The sequence below is a fragment of the Carassius carassius genome, chromosome 11 (assembly GCF_963082965.1).
Source record: "Carassius carassius chromosome 11, fCarCar2.1, whole genome shotgun sequence".
Taxonomy (NCBI): domain Eukaryota; kingdom Metazoa; phylum Chordata; class Actinopteri; order Cypriniformes; family Cyprinidae; genus Carassius; species Carassius carassius.
The window spans coordinates 29,478,784-29,498,721 of NC_081765.1; the positions used below are offsets into that span (position 1 = coordinate 29,478,784).

At 34.9% G+C, this 19,938-nt stretch overlaps 1 protein-coding gene across 1 annotated transcript in view; it reads left to right on the plus strand.

The window, feature by feature from the left end:
- Positions 1-19,938, plus strand: part of adarb1b (adenosine deaminase RNA specific B1b) — a 139,487-nt gene that overhangs the window by 13,803 nt on the left and 105,746 nt on the right. The window lies entirely within an intron of this gene.

The window sequence follows — 19,938 nt, forward strand, 5'->3', positions numbered from 1 at the left end:
CCCCATTTTAATTAACTACATGTTGACACATGAACAACCAGTCAGCAGTTATGAAGGCTGAAGTACACTTGATAACTCACAAGTTTGAGAGTATTTTTGACCACTCTATTGAAAAGAATTGATTTATGGATTATGAATTCATCATTTGTGCATGAATCAGACTACAGTGGTCGTGCTTGTTCAGCTTTAAAAAAATTTTTTACATTCCTAAATTTATTTAAACTGAAAACGGGCATTTAAAATTGTAATAATAATAATAATAATAATAATATTATATTTATATAATAATAATAATAATATATATATATATATATATATATATATATTCATTATTATTATTACAATTTTAAATGCCAATTTAAAATGCCAAATATCATTATATATAATGATAAAAATATATATAATTAAAGAAAGAGAAGAAAAAAATATTTATCATTTTATGTAAACTTGAATTAATTATATAATTATAAATATACATTTTGTTATTATAAATGTATTTTAATTTTATTTAGATTCTTTTCCCTGTTGTATTGTTTGCCCGGGTAATATCGGTTCTCTTATATTTTATATAAATTTGAAATATAACACACTTTATTTCTGACACACACACACACACACACACACACACACACACACACACACACACACACACACACACACACACACATATATATATATATTACATCTTTCATGTCCAGTTTATTTTAGAAAAAAAGAGCCTAAATGCTTCTTGCTGCTTCTGTTTTGGGTATAAATGCAGTGCCTTGTATATTTGGAAATGCATGCTACACTTCCGTTATTTATTATTATTATTATTATTATTATTACAATTTTAAATGCCCGTTTTCAGTTTTAATAAATTTAGGAATGTAAAAAATTTTTTTTTAAGCTGAATTTTTAGCATCATTACTCAAGTCTTCAGTGTCACATGATCCTTCAAAAATCATTCTAATTTGCTGCTAAAGGAACATTTATTATTATCAATTTTAAAAACGGTTTAATATATTTGAGGAAACTGCAATACATTCTTTTCAGGATTCTTTGAAATGAATAAAGTGCAAAAGAACAGAATTTATTTGAAATGGAAGTCTTTTATAACAGAAATGTCTTTTACTGTCACTTCTGATCAAATAATGTGTCACTCTCTTATTGACCCCAAACGTTTGAATGGTAGAGTATTGTCTCTTCTTTTGCAGCAATAAGTTTCTCATCACGTTCAGTTCAGATTGTGAGCTTGCTAAACTCATGATTTCCAAGCCCTAGTTAGCAGAGTCCTCAAACGAACTGTGATCTTCTTACTCTTTATTTCTGTCATGACTGCTCACAGCTCTTTTTTGTGTGTGTGTGTTTGATGGATGAGTCAGTACCCCCACCGTTTCTCCCTCTGTCCCCTTCCTCTGCATGATCTCTACTTCAGGGCAGAGGTTGATGACGTCCTGAAATCATTTGAAATTCAGTTGACTTTTTGCAGTGATCGTCTCAATTACAAAACTGCTACCAAGAGTTGCTGTAAATACCAGTTATGATTCCCTCGTCTCTCATTTGTGATGATGTATGGAGTTCCACAGCTGTATGCCACCCTTGTTACCTCACAACTTAATTCTGGAGAGAAAAGTGTCTGAGACAGGTGGTCCTGGAATCGGCTGATGACAAAACAATGAAATGGCTGGAAAATAGAGGTTGTTAACTGCACTCCTGACACGTTTTGATGTTTGGTTGGGTGTTTTTTTTTTAACACGTCGTTCTCTTAGTGGGAATATTTTAATGTGACCCAGTTTTTTTCTGTGATGCAGTGGTTGGTGCATATGAGGCAGTGTCAGGAGGAGAAGGACCCCTCACTGAAAAATGAATAGCAAAATCAGTAATCAGTATGTGGTGTTTGTAGGAATTAAAGCCCCACCTTTTAGTTAAAGAGACAAAGGTGTTTTTGATGGAGGCGTAATTATTATTATTATTTTTACACTAATGTGTGCAGTAGCTGGACTGGCCCTGACATTTGTAATTTGAGTGGCTTTAGTAGTAATTTGAGCTAAAAAAGCAACACAAAAACTAAATAAATTGGTTATTTAAAATTATTTTTATATTTACATCTTCGGAGTCTAAAACAAGTCAGATTTGTAAAGGAGAAGTGTCAATGTTTGAATTAAAGTCTTGTGTCTAATAAAAAACATCGTTCTGTATGAACCATAACATCCCAGGAAATCTATTGCTTTAAAAGAAGTCTCTGCCCTCATTCTTTAATTCCAGAGTTACCTGAGGTGCAGAATATCTGTGATTTACAGGTTGCATCGTGTTTTGGGGAAAGGAAACAAAATCTTTTTTTGTTTAGTTTGAAATTATACTCTTTTGTACCCAGTAAAGCTCTTGTGTTTTGACTGTCCTGTTTGTCATCAGGGTCTCATTTCAATGAGTGCACTCAGATTTTGAACGTGGCTCAGTAATGAAACCGGAATACCAAAACAATGTCAAGTGCAATGAGGTGCATTGTGGATAAGCAGAAGGTTCCTGTTTATTTAGTGGTTGTCATCAGCCTTACTGAGATTGTTTATTTTTGGTATTTTCCCCCCTCCCTTATCTCTTTGGGTTTTGTCAGCATCTTTTTGCTCTCTCTCTCTCTCTCTCTCTCTCTCTCTCTCGCTCTCTCTCTCTCTCTCTCTCTCGCTCTCTCTCTCTCTCTCTCTCTCCCTCTCGCTCTCGTGTCTCTAGTGGTACACTCACTCAGCAGGGTGAGTTTGATGCAGCAGTGTTTTCTAGTTCATGTCAATCACTGCAAAATGTTCAGCTTTCTGTGTGTATTTTAATGCACTTCCTGCCTTAATTAAACCGTAATCAACAAAAAACCATCTCTTATGAGTTTTACTACAGGCATGAGTTGTTCTGTTGCCTTTGACCATGGTAGAATCATAGAATTGAATTTCATGGATTACTGCTTTTATGCAATGACACTGCAAGTGGTTGCATTAATATAAGCAATGCTTATGCAATATCAAAGCTTGACATTAATCTTTTCAAGGCTAAATTGTGAACTGATGATGACCAAAAGCTTAAATCAATTGTCAGACACCTTCCTTTTCTTTTCTTTTTTTTTCTTTTACAATATAGCCTCAAATTTTAGTCAAACTTTTACTCAAATGTTGAGTGTTGCACAGTTATGATTGAGAGGCATTTGCTTGATCAAACGAGTCATTTTCTTTTGCAAAAAAAAAAAAAACAAGCAGCATTCAAGCATGCAATATACTGTTTCTTGTGATAGTGATTTGTTTAAGTAAATGTATTAAATATTTTAGACATTTTTTAAAGGGTTTCCACCTTTAGTTTACAGCTTGGCTTTATATTTTGATTATGCATATATTTAGGTATTTAAGACATTTATTTATGCAATATGTTTCTATAAAACTACTTTAATCAATATCCATTAAATAAAACTGACGTGTTTGATCCTTTTTTCCCTTTTATATATAATGATAAAAATATATATAATTAAAAAAAGAGAAGAAAAAAATATTTATCATTTTATGTAAACTTGAATTAATTATATAATTATAAATATAAATTTTGTTATTATAAATGTATAAATGTATTTTAATTTTATTTAGATTCTTTTCCCTGTTGTATTGTTTGCCCGGGTAATATCGGTTCTCTTATATTTTATATAAATTTGAAATATAACACACTTTATTTCTGACACACACACACACACACACACACACACACACACACACACACACACACACACACACATATATATATATATATATATATATATATATATATTCCATCTTTCATGTACAGTTTATTTTAGAAAAAAAGAGCCTAAATGCTTCTTGCTGCTTCTGTTTTGGGTATAAATGCAGTGCCTTGTATATTTGGAAATGCATGCTACACTTCCTCTGCCTCTGTTTGTGTTTCTCTCTCTCCGTCTCTTCCTGTCTCCTGTCTCACAGGCTCTCAGCATCTGAGTGACAGCTTCCGCCGGGAGCGCTCCAGCCATGGAGACTTGTTTCCTCTCTTTTCTTAGCACTGCTGACAGGCTGTCTGTGACATACTGGGAACACAAGGACTTGGACAAAAACATGGTATTCGTGTCTCCGTCCTTGTGGCTAAAATACGAAGGCCAAGTCGTCTGTTTTTCCACTTTCCACTGATCGCTTACCTCTTCGTTAGTTAATAATGGAGAGTTTTGCATTCTGTTACACTGTTTCCATGGCACATCTCGGTCACTTTTAACTTGAGAGAGCCTGTGAGGACCATGTACAGTGAATGTAATTGAGGTGAGTTGTGTAGAAATTAGACTGAAACATTTGTGAGTTATCTGTACAGGCAGATTTTTAAAGAGATAGTTCACCCAAAAATGTACATTTTGTTGTCATCTATTTGCCCTTGTGTTGTAACAAATCTGTATAAATGTATTTCTAGTGCTGAACAAAAAAGATTTTTGAAAGAAAGTGTGTAAACCAAAAAGTTGCTGGTAGCCAATGACTTCCATAGTATTTTTTTCCTATACTATTGAAGTCTATGGCTACCAGCAACCTGATGGTGATTAAATGATGACAGAATTTAAATTTTTGGGTGAACTATCACTTTAAGGCATTATAGACAAATCAAACCATGACCAAACCTTGAGTCTTGTGCATTTACGATGCTTTTAAAAGCACTTTTAAACACAGCTAATCTTGTGTTTGGTAATCTTGCTCTTAGGTCACTTTAAACTAGTGTGTTAAAACAAACACATCAATATATTTTTTATGTAAAGGCATTTCTGTGCCTCTTATTTACAGCACTTCAGCTAACCACTCTGCATTTGAGACGAAGGCCACTTAACTAGCACTATTATTATTTAATGAAGCAATGTTTATGTTCCTCACTGCCATATTTTTACAGCACCAGATTTGAAGGTAAATGAGATTCATAAGCTTCTGCATGTAAAATCAGTTTTGTGGTCAGATAATGACACCCACCTCGACAGGATCTGGCTGTCTGTTTTTGTTTGTTTGTTGTTTTTCCAGCCGTGTTCTGAAGCTGTTTGATTCCCGGTCTTTCTGCCGCTTTCGTTGTGCCGCTATGAATCGTTGTGGGCGGTTGGTGTTAACGCTTATTTTTAACCTCAACTGAAAGCTGAAACAATGCTTCCCAGTGTCCCGCTCTCACCGTGCAGATAGGAAACCTGCCTGTGTCTGTACACATTTATATACATTTTTATAGAAATGCGCACCCACGCTGGGATCTCATTAAGTTGTTTTGTGAAAAATTTACAGCATCAATTATTGAAGAGTCATTTATATTGTAAAGGTTTTGGATTTCCTCTTGGATTCCTGATGGTTGGGTTTCTCGTGGTCTTTTATTTATGGGCTGGTGAGTATGGTGTAGCAGGCCGAGCGAGCAGCCAGTTTCACTAAGACGCTGAAATTAAGCTGAGCTGCTGAAATTATAGTGGCCTGATAAAATAAAATCACATCTCTCTCTCTGTATGTCAGACAGCATATTATATGCTGAATTTGTCAAAAGCCTTGAGACATAAAAAGAATCGACTTTATGAATGACTTCCCTGAAGATCATACATGGACATGGATTGGTGTAATGATAGCTTAATGTTTAATGCATCTTGGGCATTAATGCAAAGGTTTCTGGTTAGTTTTAAACCAGGGTATTCTTCCAAGCATATGTTTGTTTGTACGCAAATAGCTGTAAGTTTGGTCATATACAGTCAAGACTTTGGATACTTTTGTTTGGAACCTGCATGCTAGCATCAAAAATACATCGGGATGTAACGATTCACTCTACTCACAATGTAAAAACAAAAAACAAAAGTGACGTGACATTCAGCCAAGTATGGTGACTCATACTCAGAATTCGTGCTTTGCATTTAACCCATCCAAAGTGCACACACACAGAGCAGTGAACACACACACACACACACTGTGAACACACACCCAGAGCAGTGGGCAGCCATTTATGTTGCTGCGTCCGGGGAGCAGTTGGGGGTTCAGTGCCTAAGGCCACCTCAGTCGTGGTATTGCTGGCCCGAGATTCGAACCCACAACCCTAGGGTTAGGAATCAAACTCTCTAACCACTAGGCCATGACTCCTCACCAATGTGATACAATTCATGAAACTGATTTGACGATATGATTTTCTCACAATTTTATTTTATTTAACTAAATTGAGATTTAAGACAAATTATAATTGAAAAAGGTATGCTTTTATATTGCTTGCACAAAATGCTGCACATCAAGTTGAAATGTCAAATAACAAAACTAAATAGAAAATTCCAAATAAACCCCAAATCAAATATAGAGAAAGCTTTGTTTGAGCTCTTCATTTAAAATGAGAAGAAATCACTGTATTTTAGTTGCTGCATGAGCAGTTTTTGATTTAAATTAGATCGATATAATTTAAAAATTTGAAGCAAAAGCAGAATGGTCTGACTTTAGCTTTGTGAAACTATACTACATAAAATGTATCTGCATGAAACAAAAAGCATTTCCTTGGTTACTGGTGTAAACAAAGCAGCGCTGTGCTTACAAACACTGCTTTAATATGCATAATACAGAGACCAGATGAAAAGAAAATCCAATCTAATCTTTTCTAAAGACAGTAAGTTCCCCTAAGAGACACATTCATATCAACTCCTCCCCCCCCCCCCCCAGTTTTATCGCGATTCATTTAACAACTCATATAGAATCATCATATATTTGTATCAATTTTCAACTGTGCATCGTTTCATCCTTAAAAATAAATTTAGCTTTTTAACATTTGCCACACTGAAATCAATTTTATGAGGGCATTTTTTTTTTCTCAATCTGGCCAATTCTTAAAAAGTTTCTTTAAAAAAGTATGAGTTCTGAGAGTTTAGAATGCAAAACAATATCAAGTATAATCATGTTTTCATTGTAATCTTTCTGCTTTTGACATATACAGAATTAGTCAATATTTGTCATAAAAACTGAATTGTACAAGATATCATGTGACAGTTACATTCTACTAGAGAACAGATTTCAGTGTTGATATTTTAGCTTCACATAAAAAATAAATAAATAAAAAATGAGTAAAATTATATATATTTTTAAACATATTTACCATGTATGGAAAAAAGTGTAAAAAATTAAATTTATGGAACATTTGTTTCTCACTTTCTCTGACGTATCCCCCTGAGCTTTGTTGAACCCTGACTGGTGTAAGTTTGGCAGCAGCTGTCTGTAAAAAGTCTGTAGGGGAAGAGCTCATATGGGGGCATATGAACCCCAGCAGATACCCTGAGATTAAACAATCTTTCATTCCTTCCTCCTCTTGCGCTCCACAGCCACTCCTCTCTTCATTTGACTTTGCCCTGACTTTGTGGTCTGGAGAAAAATGACCAATCTATGAGTCTCGTCTGACACATCATGCCTGTAAGGGTGTCTTTCCGCTGACAAATACCTTGTCATAACCGTCTCTTTGCATCTGCAATTTTTGTCCTAGAAAATGTATTGGTTTTGCATTAAGTTGTTTATTGAACCCTGGGTGACCTACGCTTGTGTGCGGTGGTAATGTTGCCGCCTTGAGCGTGTGCGGTGTGGCCGTGTTGACGTGCAGGATAAACTTACAGGCAGCTGTTGCACTGGTGACAGTGAATTACAGTTCCTACTGTGATTCCTCCTAATGATACAGGAACGGCTCCGAGATGGAACTTCCTCCCTCTGAATTTTTTGGTGCTTGTTAGGCGGAAATTGTCTGCATTAGTAATGTGTGAACCTGAATGAAGAATATTGTGTCACTGTTTTATGTTCCTGGTTTAAAAAGTGTCAATTATGCAGAAATATGGGTTTCAGCAATGAAGCCATAATTGTATTATTGAGTGTGTGAGTTTGGGGAAACAGTGGCTTTGTGCTAAATGATAAGCAGGTGTGTAAAGCATTACGTTTTCATGAGATATAGATGCCGGAAAATTAATTTGCAACATTTTATTTATAGCATTATTTGAAAGTCGATTTCAATTATGGATGCAAAGGTGTTTGATCTTTTAGCTTCAATATCTAGATTGTAATTTAGTAAAATATTAGTTGAATGTAAATTGTATTAAATTCAAAGTTATCTTTTAGTTGAGTAAAATTTATATATTTATTAATACAATGTACTATCTATTTTCATTGACTTTTAAAGCAGCAATTTAACAATTTTGGCCAGTATTGGTTAATCGTTTATTAATGGTTAATATTAATATGAATTCTTTCTTTTGTTTTTTAACTGCATAAAAAACTTTTAAATTTACATCTGGTTTCAAAAGTAGCCTAATCAGACCAATGCTTCGTTCCTTTTCCCTTTTCCCTTTTCCCTTTTCCCTTTTCCCTTTTCCCTTCCCTTCCCTTTTCCTTTCCCTTTTCCCTTTTCCCTTTTCCCTTTTCCCTTTTCCCTTCCCTTCCCTTCCCTTCCCTTCCCTTCCCTTCCCTTCCCTTCCCTTCCCTTCCCTTCCCTTCCCTTCCCTTCCCTTCCCTTCCCTTCCCTTCCCTTCCCTTCCCTTCCCTTCCCTTCCCTTCCCTTCCCTTCCCTTCCCTTCCCTTCCCTTCCCCTCCCCTCCCCTCCCCTTGGGGGAAGATATTTGAATGTTCAGTAGTATTAGTTGTAAGTTGATTTTCAATTGATCTTTTAAGTGTATAAATGGTAAATGATAAAAATATGGTTTCGCTGTAACATATTCAGGATATCAGAGTATTTTTGCAGCAAAAGATATGAGAGCCCTTTTGAAAAAGAATGCCTTCTTATCTCCTCAGAGCCGCACCGTAATGCTTGTTTGCTTTACCCTTTGTAGAGTGTCCTTGAGGGATGTGTGCCTGGTGTGGCGGCTGCCTGACCCCTCATCCCTCGGTAGGAGGTTTGTGTCAGACTGCGGTCTGAGAGGATTTAGCTATTCTAAGCCTTCTCAACTATTGTATTTCTGACATGAGCTTGCTTTAGTTTACAGGGACGGTGGAGAGCATGGTTTTAATCCAACATGATACAGTGCGTCTTTTCTGCTGACGTCTCCAGTCTTGCGAGCAGCTGTGGACCCCGGGACCTCTTCTGCTGATTTTCTTCTTTGTGCGCTGAGCTGTGCATAATTATTTCAAAGCAAGCCAGTTTATTTGCTGCTTTTTGGAGATGTTCGTGGTTATTTTCGACCCTACATGCTCACTCTGGTCAGCCTGGGGGCCTGCGCAATTTTTCAATTTGTCTGAGTGATGTGGTTAGCGATTGGGGAAACGGCCACACTGGCGGCTTAGATGCTGTCTGTTTGTTCAAGCTGCTGCTAAGACTCTCTATCTTTTGTCTCCCTGTAAAAAATCACACCGAAATGTGGCACCAGCTGGGACACCGAGTGGATTCCTCTGATCCGCTTGCACACAGATCAATGTCGATTCGGGCTTCTGCAAAGATCTCACTGCTCCGTAATGGTGTAAATGGGCCACCTGCTGCTGGTGGGTGTTTATTTATGATGGGTGGGAGGAAATTGCATCGACATGCTGTAACAAATGAGCAGTATCTGTTTTGCTGATGTAAGGACATCGCCGACCACTCTACAGTGAAATACTTTGCTGCATTTTATCACAAACATATTCTCTCTCTCTCTTTCGCTCTCTCTCTCTCTATCGCTCTCTCTGTGTGTGTGTGTGTGAGAAAGAGAGACCCTGGACCACAAAACCTGAACCCAGGAGGAATGAAACCTCATTCTCTAGGGTTGTTCACAATTGTGTATTTTAAAAAGAACCAGACTCAAACCTTCAAAGTTGATTCTACTTCAGTTGTGATAACTGCTCAGTCCACTTTTAATTTTTGGGGTTTAATTGAAGGTTTTTTTTTTTTCAGAAATTAACCAAAAAAAATAATAATATCGGTCTCACTAACTTAAAGACTTGCAATTTATAAAGCTAAATGCTATTGATTTGCTGAAGCATTCATGTCTGTCACTGGTTACAAAGCTCGATCACTGCAAAAAGAAAACCATAATGGAGTGCTGAAATAAAACCTTTTAGCAATAATCATAATCTCAATCATTTATTCGATTAATTATGTGGCCCTATAGACCGTAAATATTCAGAAATTACTCCCTAGTGAGTCACCACCATGGTGTCCAAAATAGTTTTAATTAAAAAAACCTGCATGGAATTAAGTTCATAAGTCAGTGTGACTCATGCAGAATAAAGAGCTAATTCTGATCTGCGGCCTCTAATTAAATGACAAAAATATTTATTGGTGTACCTATATGGTTGTGCGAGTTTATCGTCCCTGGAGTTACTGCGGCTGTTTCCATTCATTGTGTGAGTGATCTCTGTTCTTGAACCAGAAAGAACAGAACTCTTTTTATTAATTTACTTATCTTCTGTCTGATGTGAACTTATATCATGTAGAAATGTCGTAAATTGTATGATGATTATTAAGAGTTTGCTCGATCTTGGATTGATTTTTTTTTTTGATCTTTTTTTTTTTTTTTGCTGAGGGTTATTGGAAACTGTGTTAAGCAGGAGCTCAGATCTGCATCTGGATTCTTTCTTCTTGAAGGATCTCTGAAAGGGTCTGTCAACTTAATATAGGATGCCATGGCACAGAATCCCACTGGGATTTCTTGACGACTGATTTTTGTCTGATCACAGAACATAGAACATCCCAGACGAGGAATTATCACAGCACTGCATGTCTGGAGGCTGTCGTTGTTACTGAAGTTGAACCAAATCAGCTGCGTGTTTTGTTAACACATTCTTCTGTCATATCTTACATGACTCGTGTTTGATCAGGAATGTGAAGGAGTGAAGCTGTCCATATGATCCGCACAAGGAAACTGTTTTAAATGGAAATGTTGAGACATGCAATTGTGTCTAAACTTTTCCAAGGTGTCCTCACCCTAAAACATGTGTTCAGTTTCTCACTCAGGGATGCAGCAGTCATTAACTAGGACTTTATAAAGGGTTTCATTTTGCTTGTATTTATATATATAAAAAAAAAAAAAAAAAAACTTTAATTGGTTTTTGAATTTTTGATGTTCAAGCTGTAAGAGCTACTCCAGCCATTATCCAGGTGTATGAAATTATTATTTTAAAAACTATTTTCTTTTAATTCTTTTTTTACATAATCCTTTATAATAAAATATGATATAATATGATTCAGAAATATAATTTTATTAAAAAAAAATTCTTCAGCACTAAATCAGCCTGTTTTTTATTGAATAATTTCTGATTGATCATGTAACACTCGAGACTGGAGTAATGGCTGCTAAAAACAGTGACAGTGAATTCACATTTCTTGTTTGTATGAAGTCAAATACAAATAAAAGGTGATCATTAATTTATTTGTACTGTTTTTATTTCTAAAACATAAAGGTTTCATAGACTTGGCAAATTCATTTTTCAGAAGGTACAGGTACAGACGTCCATTCTTGGCAGTTTTTCTGAGGCTTTTTATTTATTTTTTTTCGGAATTATATCATATCAACTGAAATGAAGAAATATATTGTGATATAAAGTTTGGCCATATCGTCCAGCCCTATTCATGAGTCAGGCTGTGTCTCCTAGCTTGTCAGATGGTTCTAGCACTCCCGCTTTGGACGACTTCCAAGTACCCACTTCATTGCAAAAGAGGAATGTTCTAGTGACCCTGATGAAATCAGGGCAGAAAAGATGTTTTGCATTCGCCCAAAGCATGGCACTTTTTGTCACCATTTTGAAGATATCCTGAGACCTTCTGAAGTGGAATGGATTACGTGTTGGCTGACACTCTTGAACCAAAAAACGCATTTGACTGTAATGCCAAGGGGATCTTTCAGACATCCTCTGGCTCTTTTTTTGTTGAAGACTGGAGGCCATACGATCTCTGGATGCCCTTTATTTCATATCCAAACAAACCCGATTCAGTTTTCTGCCAATTTATTTATTTTTTACGTTTGGTTGCTGGAGAACCAGAATGAGCATCATCCAAATAGATGGCTGATTTGGGCCTGTCGCTTCCAAAAGCAATTAAAGAGCTGGCGTAATAACAAACCCCAACCCAAGGCCCCCCGTCCTCCCATCCCCCCGGCTGGGAAGGCTGAGGCTGTCAGATCCAATCGCAATGAATGCATAATTGTGAATTTAAATACCATTTGCAGAAGATGGCAAGCTAAAATTATCCCATTTGTCCCATGTTTTTTTCCATTTATTCATTCTGTACTCAAAGTATACAGCCTAGAGGTGTGGTAAAGCCCTGTCATGCATGCAGTATGGGGAAATTTGGGCTGACATCTGTGTTAGTCACTGTGCTTTCTGTGCATGGGGTTCAGTCACACCCGGACCCCTTCTGTCAAGGTGCTTTGTCTTTTTGCAATGCGTCACGCCACAGATGCTTGATACTTGTTGCATGGCTGAGACAAAATCAAATCAACAAAATTCTTTGGCGCTTTGTTGTTGTACAGCTGCTTAGTGAATTATTCTCTGTGGCTAATCCATGGAAAAAAGTTGCCAAGTTAGTTATATAAAACTATGAACAGTGGAAGTTTCTGAACACAGTGTAGCCGAACACAACTGTATATCCTGGAAGCGCCTGTTCTGACGTGTTGTGACAGATGCTACACGTTTCTTTTGTGATGTGCTGGATGTGTGTTTTTTTTCTTCTCATAATTATATTTTTCTTCATAATGGTACTTCTCATACACACCTACCAAGACTTTCAGGTGTTTGAATTTTTGAGGTGCTGCACCGGTCATTCCATAGCGCTATGAAATTTAATTTAATTATTTTAAGTATTTAATTTTTTTTATTAATATAAAATATAGATCTGGCCGATTAAAAGGATAACTATAATTATCACAATATACTTTTTCCTCGATAAACCGATATGAAGAGTTTATAAATGTTTATTTAGAATGTTTCACTTAGGAGCAAAAATCTGCCTTTAAACTTGAAAAAAAAGATTTGAAATTTATTGGGATAATTATCGATATCGACTGATATGAAAAAAAAATCATTGTGATAACTTTTTGGGACATATTACCCAGCCCTAATAATATTATATACTCTCATCTATAAATCTGATCTTCTTATGTTATCTTACCTTCTTTAATTTTTGATTGACTATTGTCAGATTTTTTTGGCCAATTCGAGATCATCGGAAATTGCATTATAGGCATTTTTGGTTTTCAGTGTGTTTGGTGAAATTCTATGAAAATATAGTTTGTTTACTTTTCACACTTATGAAATTTTGTACTATGTACTGGCATTGAATTGGTCCTGATCTCTAGATATCTGCACCAGTGTCAGCCTTTAAAATTAACTGTAGTGTACTTCACTTCCATTGTGAACAGCCTGAAGCTATCTGCAGATCTCTTCCTCAGTAAAGCATTGTCTCTTGTGGAATCTGCTAGAAATGAAACCTCTTATTCTTGACAGAGCTAAAGTGTGTTAGTTTAGCATTGCTGAATTTCTTTGTATCCCATACTGATTCTTTTCCTCTCTCACATGGTCTCTCATCCAGTGAATTGAATATCAGTGTGGGTTCTTCTGGGTTTTGTGGCTTTCCGTAAAGCTGTCGCTCAGTCTCAGAGAGCTTTCTGTCTATGTGTGTGGGAGTGTGTGTGTGTTAGGGCAGATGCAGTATAAAACAAATGCCCATATATTACAAATCATACAGCTGATGTGGTTTCATTTCATGAGTTTGGCTTCTCTACTTTATTAAACATGGCTCACTTATAGTCCTTTTTATATTTAGGCCATCTGGTAAAGATTTGGGGATAAAAATAAACATTAGCAATTAATTTTCTCAAAGCTCCAGTGATGAAACCATCTATTCAGCCTGGTCGGTTTTCATTAAAAATAAAAAGTGTGAAATACAAGGCTGCTTTTATTTGGTCAAAAATGTATTAAAAATATATCATATTTTTATTATATACTTTATTGTATAAATCTCATCTTATTCTGACCGTTTATTATGATTAAAAATAAAATATTCTTTGAATGTGATTTTAAACGTACAAAAAAATATATATTCCATTTTTAATCAACATGATGAAGTATTAACGAAACTGGGATTCCTGAAATAACTTTTTCTGATAGATTTGTGAGTTGAAGGAAAGCTTTTTGGAGACTTTTCAAATGCATAAAATTCGTAGATTTAAAATATATATATAATTTAAGAAAGGATAAAAAGAAGAATTAGGGTGAATCAAAATATGAATATCAAATGATCAGATTATTTATAATTTACTGTCATTGTGTGAATAATATGTAAGCATGTAATTAATAAAAGAGTAACTTTATTCTGATTATGAACATTTTAAAATGTAATATAATCAAATTACAAGTACTTAATTTTTTTGGATCTGATTATTTAATCCAGATTACTTGTAATCAGTTACTACCCAGCTGTGCATACATACATACATACATATTTTAGAGGTTGACTGATTTATCGGTTTTGCCGATTAATCTGCACCGATAGTTGTTTGCTGGAACAATCAGTTATCGGCAAAAATCCATGCCGATAGTTTTTCGCATTTAATTAATCGGTATCGGCCAGTGTGGTCCAACCTAGCTATCAGTATCGGCAAAATCCAATATCGGTCGACCTCTAATATATATATATATATATATATATATATATATATATATATATATATATATATATATATATATGTATATGTGTATATGTGTATATATATATATGTACAGTACAGACCAAAAGTTTGAACACACCTTCTCATTCAAAGAGTTATCTTTATTTTCATGACTATGAAAATTGTAGAGTCACACATATAACCATTTAATTTTCACCCCCCCCCCCTTAAATATTTAGTTTTATTTGAAAACACATTACAGATGTATCGGTGTGTTGCAAGCACATGTTGACTTTAACGTCCTTAGCGGAGCAGCACAAGTTACAAACAGCACAAATCTTGTGTTTTGAAAGGCCGCTCTGTTTTACGGCAGAATCATTTAATCTTTCAACTGGCTCAGCTGATATATGGGCAGCTCAAACCTAATATTTTCTTTGCTTAAGGTCATGGGGAGACTTTAAAAACTAATTCGTCTGCTTCCTAAATATTTTTTAGTCTCTCAAGACCATCAGATCAGCATGTGGTGATGACTTTCAATTACAAGCGGCATTTTCCAATCAAATGTCTTGGGCTCGGACAGACTTTTTTCGAAACCCTTTGGAGTTGATGTGTCAAAGATGAAGTGGGCATTGGTTGATTAGTCAGCCAATGAGCTGAGATGCTTTGAGAGGCAGCTCTTTCAGGGGACCGTGGCGGCTGTGATCTGCTGTCAGTAGCTCTAATGCTGGTAGTTGTGATTGATAGTTTGGTTGGAGTTATTTGTCAGCTTCCATCTCTAGATGTGACACTTTAGTATTTGGTTGTAATGCTGTTGAAGCATGAAGATAATTGTGCTTCATTCAGTGTCTGCTGTTGGACTGATGCTTTTTAGCCAAAATGAAAATATGCGTGAATTGTCATCTGCAACCAATATTATTTTCCTAATCTGACATATTTGTGACTCACTCCCTCTGTCATTTAATTTTATTTTGTATTATTTAATTTGACCCACATGCATATATTGTTGTATTGCTCAACTGAATTACAGCTGAGCAAGAGCATACTTAATTTATAGGCATCTTCTCCAAAATCTCTTTTGCCAGCCTGCACTGAGAAATCAATGAACGTAAATCTAAATGTCACCATTTTTTTTTTTGCTTTGCAAAGCATGACCTCCAGTTCAGCTTCCAGTTCATTCCACACCTACGTGAGACATGACTATATTCAGAAATCATCGACCACTTTCTGTTTTAACACACTTTTCTTTTCCACATAATTTTTCAATTATGGTCTATATTCTAGCTGCTCCATTTATTCTAAACGAAGATTTGCATGCTTCATGGATGTTGGAATAGTCCTGACACTTTCCACATATATATTTATTTAATTTTATTTATGTATTTTTTTACTCTTAAATATTGCTTTGTAGCCATTTGGCATAATTTAAAGAAATACTTATTTAAATTTTTTCAGGTTCAACTTGAATCTAGTTAGAAATTAGGGTAACATTTTATTATAAGGCCCAATTCTCACTATTTGACTAGCATGCATATTACAAGCATATTAGTGGTTTATTAGTACTTATTTATGCCTTATTCTGCATGACCATATTTTAGGTCCCTTAATCCTACCCCCATACCTAGGGTTGCACGATTATGACAAAAATCATAATTGTTGATTATTCCCTTGAAATTGTAATTGTGACTATTAATTATGATTATCACAATTTACATTGAAAGATGTTTATACCATTGTTTGTTCTGGCAACTGCATGCTGGATTTTTATATGAAAATAAACAAGCTGAAAATACTCTAGCTGAAAAACTTTGTGCTTTTCTGTAGTATTAAGCCTCAAATGTCAACTATACATCGGATCGGTTTCTTTTTTAAATTATAAAAAAAGTAAAAATATGGGGTTATAATGTTATACTAAAATTAAAATAATGAGGGAAAACCCTTAAGATAACATGTAGAAAGAAAAACATGTATCTTAAGCACGCAGAATAACATAAGTGGACTTTGAACAATTAATTGCCGCTTTTAACAATTATGTAATTGTGGCATTCATGATTGTAATTGTGATTAGAAATTTGATTAATTGTGCAGCCCTACCCATTCCAAAACTTAACAGCTACCTTCCTAACTATTAAGCATCAAAGTAGGAATTTATTGAGGCAAAATTTTTTGATAATAGTTAGTAAATAGTAAGAATTGGGCCTTTAAATAAACTGTGACCATAATTGGATGTTTACAAATTTCTACTTGTCATGCAATGTTCATAGTTAGTTAATAGTGTATTCAGCACATTTGTACCGAACATTATTTTGCATTTTTAGAAACCAGAATAAGGGGGAATTAGGCTGGTGTTTATTTAATTTTAATAATAAATTTGTATTTTATTTTATTTTTCATTTGAAATTTCATTTAATTTCATTTAATGTAATCTAATTTTTTTTTTTAACACAGACATTGTTGATGTCTCATTGGTTAGAAAGAACTCTGGACTGTTGAGGTTCCAGGACCTGGTTGTCATAAGCCAGTCAATATTTAGTTAGCTGAGTGTAGTTCTTATGATTTAATGCACTTGTTCTCAAACTCTCATGCAGGTTCATCTATCTGAGGCGTTAGACTGATGGATGTCTGCTGTCAGTGCTAGTGGCAGCGATGCTCCTGGGCATGAGAGGAATACAGGGCTGCTGAGAGAGAGAGAGAGAGAGAGCGAGAGAGAGCGAGAGAGAGGGAGAGAGATATCTCTAATTAAGCAAAAAAAAAAGCATGACTTTGGCTTTGCTCAGGGTGATTTGGAAGACACTGTTTCTGTATACCCAGTGAAGCAGGATAATGCTGAGGTGTCTTCTCTCTCTTTAACACCCACTGAAGTGCAGTATTTAAGGATATGCACGCCTTATCTGCCTTAATAAATGGCTATAAGAAGCTAATGTTAAATCTTCACTATGTTGGCATTTTTAAAAAAACTGATGTTCTGCATTCTGGTGTTGTTCATACCCTAGTGAGCTGCCTTGCTGTCAACTGACTACATAAGGTATACCTTGATATATCATAAGTGGTCATAAACAACATTATCAAGGATCGATTTGGGAATAACAATCCACATACTGTATTGTGTAAAAAAACTGTTTTTATTTTTTAATCTGTACAGCTGTGTTAAATGTACATTAACAATAAATAAATGCCCATTTCTAATAATAATTATAAAGAAATAAAATAATAATTATAAATCAAATAATTATATTTCAAAAGCTTAAAGTGTTCTGATGTCAGGTTTCATTTTTTTTGTCAAAATAGTATAGAATTTTACTGTTGACCAATTGTATAAGTGATATTAATCAGGAATATTAATATTTTTGTATTTCTGCTTTTCCATTATGAGATTATGCTCTGTGAAGCATGCATGGGATTCCTTATTATCAAGGGCTCTATGTATTAGGACTTATGTGGTCTTGAGATTCTGCCTACATTGGCAGCTTACTAGGTTTTGTATCTTAGCTATGGTGGTCAAGATGAGGAGGAGATATATTTGAGTAGTACATCCCGATTGATGAACCAAGATGACTTGAAGGTTGTACTAGTTTTGTTTCATGCAGATGGGGAATATGTAGAACTAATGAACGCTCTTGGTCTTGTGTGATTTCTGGTATTATTACTGTTTGTTCTGAACTTCTGCTATTAGAAGCTGGGAAAGATATATATATATATATATATAAAAAATGTACACTTGAGATTGAGTGTTTGTTTTCTCATATATTGATTAGTGGGTGTCTAAGAGCTGAGAGAGGCATGTTTTCTGCATTATGCTGAATGTATGATGATTTGCCTTGAGGGAAAAACAAGCTGTTGAGCGCTGGTTGATTGCTCACCATATGCACATTTTTCTAATTGATATTAATTGATTTAATGATCTGTGCGTTTACACTCAGGGCTTTCCCTGTTCCATTTTTTATTCAGAATGTTTTTTTAATATAATTTTTTTTTATTCCAGGCATTGTGCATGTTTTTTTTTTTGACCTATCAGTGGTTTTCTCACATGTTGTGTCAGCATATTACTTTGTCTTTCTGTCTCTCTGTTTTGTGCTGTTTTTGTGTTTAACAGTCTGCTGGGAAAGTTTTGTTCTTTGGTCTTAAAAGTAAGCGAATGGCCACCAGAGCAAAGGGCACCACTGGGAGAAATAAACAAAAACCTGCAGTTCTTTGCTGGTCAGCAGATTAAAAGTGACAGATTTGTGTGTCGGTTGCAGCAGTTTCAGAAATTAGGCTGGGAACTGAAACATTTACACTTAAAGTTGGAAGAGCTATCAAAATGGGTTAAGTGTGGTCTTTTTTTTTTTTTATAATTTAATAGTTTTTTTATAAAAGTTTTAAATGCAGTTGGATATTAGAATATCACAACATATTGTTTATAAACACCAAAAAAAATTATTCCAGTTTGTGTATAATTATTATTTTGTGTTGGTGAATATTAAACAGTACCACAATAACTGTTGATAGAGCCTAATTTGCATTGGGCCCAGAATATTTCTACTGATAACTTTAATTTCTTTAACTTTAATAAATAATGTCCAGTGTTACATTGCCACTATATCTTATTTGTTGATGTGCATTTCTATGCCTTGTAAACTTTTAGATTTCTGTTATATATTGAACATTATTGTTGCAAACATTGTCTTGACTTGGAAAATGACAAACCAAATCAAAAGGCCCAGGTGAAATATGCTATTTTCTTTTATTCTATTAAAAATCATATTCAATGCTATTATTTTTGTAAAATACATTATTAATGTTATTTGTTTATTCGTTTTTTTTTATTTATTTATTTTATTTTTTGGAATAAATTGAAATATGGTAGGTTTTGTGTAGCTTTAAGCAAGATTAAAAGATTTGATTGCTTCAAGATCTTTCCAGAATATTTAAGAAGCAAACATGCAGTGGGCTAAAGATGTAAAGTGAATTACACAGATTTCAACTGGAATTTTGTGTGGGCTCAATTCAAATCTGTGTGGGCCTGCTGATCAGCAGTGTTATGAATTCCTTGCTATTATTTTCTGTGCATCAGTTAGAATGAGATAATTTTTTTTTTTTTTTTTTTTTTTTAATTGGGTAGAATGTATTTTAATATGGTTAAATGTGTAGAGAGTACTGAGCTCTTATAAGTAACTGATTGCATGGTCAGTCTGTATTTCATCAGTACACGTGCAAGATTCTATGTGTGGATTTTTTATTATTATTATTTTATTATTTTTTTTTTCAAATGACAAGTAAAAATGCTGACATCTTGGCAGAGCCAATGAAAATCTGGACTACAAGCCCGACAGTGTCAACGTCTTTATCTTCTCTTCCACCTCTCCCCCCTCCTCTGTCCATATGAAGTGCATTTATCCTCTGGGAATGGGGGAGGGAAGCTGTCACAGGGT